Raw genomic sequence first — 3,534 nt, forward strand, 5'->3', positions numbered from 1 at the left:
GTACATGGGTGGCTACGAAGTTACCTATAGTAGGAAGCAGTAGCTGAGCTGCTGTTTGTTGTCAGAGGTAAAGATTACCTATGGAATGTCAAAAGGGTAGATCCACCCCTGGGAGAGCTGGCCCACTGCATCCCCCAGCTGCTTTTGGCCATGCAGGCTATCGAGGGGAAAACAGCCGCATGACTTTATTTTTCTCTCTCCCTCCTCTGGGCAGGGGGAGAAAGGGCCCAAATATAAAAATGAGTTTGTAGTTGCTCTCTCCTCTAATTGGGAGGAAAAAAAAGGCTAAATCTGTTCCCAGGGCTGGAGCTTTAGATAAACCACAGGAAAAAAGAGAGAAAAAAACCAGTCCAGCCATTTCTTTAGCCTAGCTGCTGCTGCAGCTACCCCCTCCTGCCCCTCGCACTCCAGCTGGGCTCTGCTGGCAGCTGTGATGTGAACCTTGTAAATAGGGAATTTACTGCTAGGAGTTTGAGTATACTTGTAATGAGAAAGAAAAAAAGGAATTTTAAATCACAGCTTTGCATTTTGTGGCTATTGCATCTGGATGTATGGTAAAAATTGATGCAAAATGTTATATTCTTTTAATTTAATAAATGCTAGAGGGGTTACCTCAACCAGGGAAAGCTACAAAGGAAAAAAAAAACATGTTAATGGGACACAGCTCCCTTGCTTTTTGCAACAGGTGAGTGGATTGAAATTGAGACTCTTAGTATTGGAAACAGGTCTGAAACTGATGATTTTTTGCTATGATTTGTTCCTCCTGGAGTCTCTGGACATAGGGAGCCAATCTCCAGATGAAGATACACTTTTGGAATTTTAGAAAGTGGTTTTTTACTAATGAGCTCTTGTAAAATCAGATTTCTGCCCTTTAGGGGCTGATGATTTTCTGGCCTCATGTGTATGTTTTCCATGGGTCAATTTGGACCCTAAGACTAACAAGGAGAAAAGTGCTTCGGAAAGCCTTGCTTGTCACTTGGACTTGGAACACAGATAGCTGGCCCTGCAGCATCTCAACTTTACTGCTGCTGAGGAAGAGCCATTGGCGTTTTTGGTTCACTGAATTCACAGATCCTAATTACCTGGACCTGACTCCAAGCTGAAACCTGACACTCCCTACTATGTGCTGGTTCAGTGTCAGCATTGAGCTGTGCTGAACTGAGAGCAGGCACGGGGTCAATGAACAAGACCCAGACTCTGAGATGGGCTGGAAATTTAGGACACCACTCTGCAGGGTCCTAGCTCTGAAAACATACGGATGCTGGCTGGACCAGCTGGGTCACTTGCAGATGCCCTAGGATAAGGGCTTCTTCTCAAATGGGAACATTTGAAATGGAGCTGCAGGTGGGCTCCATAGTTCCGATGCAGAGCCTGATTGCATTCCTAACATGATTCCTGCTGAAAGCTGCAAGCTGGGGGAGGGCACTCACCAGAAGTGTGACCCCTCAGCGAACCGCTGGTAGATCAGACTCTGGAACCTCTCTGGGGAGGAGGGGAGTGTCTCTCACCGCTGTTGGCTTGTGTTCTGCCTTCCAGATTAGCTGCAGTTTGCAACAATGGACTGACAGCCTGACTCCACTTCCCTCACCTTCCTCTTGCTGCACACACCTTAGTAAGGCAGTTGGATCATTCAGTGTCTCCAGAAAGGGCTTGATCTTTTCTAGGCTGCTCACTGGATAAATGATCAGGACAAGAGGCATGGGGGGAGGAGAGGTTATGTAAACCCATTTAAAAAAATATTTAAAAATCAGGATTTCACCGTGACCAGTTCCTGAATATGAAGTGTCTTTCTAAGTTGTATAAAAATGTTATTCTGTGAAATGCTGGTGTCCCTCTTGCACACAACTCTTCCAGACGAAAGTGCTGAGAAAAAAACCAAATGACTAGGAAAGATTGTGAAGTTAGGATTAGTGAATGGGACAAACTGATTTGGTAATGACAGAGAAACAACTCTGGCACCTGGAAAGGTGCAGGGGCAGGGTTTGGACATTAATGAACTTCATTTTTCAGAACTGCTCCTGGAAGCTTTCCCCTCTTTCTGAAGAAAAATTCTTGTGCTGCCTTCACAAGCTGCTTGGAGCCACTTCAGATTCAGACGAACTGCGGAGCCCACATCACATGTGACAGTGCAACTATGAGACAGCAGGGGTGGACCAGCTCCCACACAGTGCCCACAGAACACCTCCACATGCCATTCACACTCAGCAGGCCGTGAACTCCTGCCGCTGAGAGAACTGTTTGGAACTGACCCCCTCAGGTAGTCCCTCTGAAAGCAAGGACTGAACTGAATTGCTTGGACCAGACTGAGAACCCTGGAGCAGGAGGAACCATGGTGGGAAGCCACGCTGGGGGCCCTGTTAGCCTGTACTGCCTGACCAATGCACGTCCTGCTTGGGGTGCCTGAACATTGTAAACAGTTTGTTTGCAGGGGACATGTGTGCCCTTCTGTGCCCTCTGGGATTGTACTTCTTGGGTGTGTGCCCTGACCGTCATGACACTGCCTCAGCCCTGGAAGGCTTTGGGCCAGCTTCATCCTGCTGGCCAGAGCTATGCTGGGCCTGAATTGATGCCTCAGGCTGGGTTTTAAAAAAGGTTCATAGAGAAACTTATGGAGGAAGCCACCTGGCTTTCTAAGACAGATCTTTGTGGCTAATGGGATGTATTTTAACTGGCTAAGTCCAGGACCCCTACAGAGCATAATTGAGATCAATACTGCAGGTTGGCCTCACCCTGCTGTGTGGGGTCCTACTGATAATAATTCTGTAAAGACAGCTTGGCCAAGGGCTGAGGGAGTGGATTATGCAGACAAGTTAACATAGCAAGAGTGAAACTGCTATCCATAGAATGGCCTGCATGCCAGGTTAACCCTTGACTGACATCTGAGAACTTTGATTTGGGGAGTGTTCCTGCCCTTCCCTAATTCATAAGAGTGACTCATTGTAGCTAGACTGTTTGTGCAAACAACGGGGTTTATTTGTTGAACACCTGCTTTCTGTGTGTTTGGAATTTTGGTACCTGCCAGGTAAAGGGTCCTATGTGACCAGCCTCCAATAAAAACCCGGAACTCTGAGTCCCAAAGGGCTTCCCTGGGCAGAAATATGGCACACATGTTGCTGAATTTTCATTGCAAGGGAAAAGTGTGCTCTGTGTGACACTTCATGGGAGGGAGAAAGAAAAAGAAAGCCTGCACATGGATTCCTCCAGACTCCACCTGTGTCTCTTCTCCTTATGATCTGGTTATATATCCTTACTACATCTTGGTAATAAGTCTTAGCCCTGAACACAACTATGTGCTGAATCCCATGAGATCTTCTAGCAAATCTCTGAATAGAGTGGTGATCTTAGGGGTCCCTCATCACAGTCACCAATGGAAATCTCAGATATTTTCTTATCACATTATAGATATTTGGAAATTTCAATTATATTGATCACTGCTTTGATATTAAGGTAGATATGAGACCTGCCACTAGTTTGTTATTTAAAGTGTTGATAAAGAAGCCCACATACTATACATTTTAAAATATTTTTAAAATT

Source organism: Equus asinus, chromosome X (assembly GCF_041296235.1).
Source record: "Equus asinus isolate D_3611 breed Donkey chromosome X, EquAss-T2T_v2, whole genome shotgun sequence".
Classification (NCBI taxonomy): Eukaryota; Metazoa; Chordata; class Mammalia; order Perissodactyla; family Equidae; genus Equus; species Equus asinus.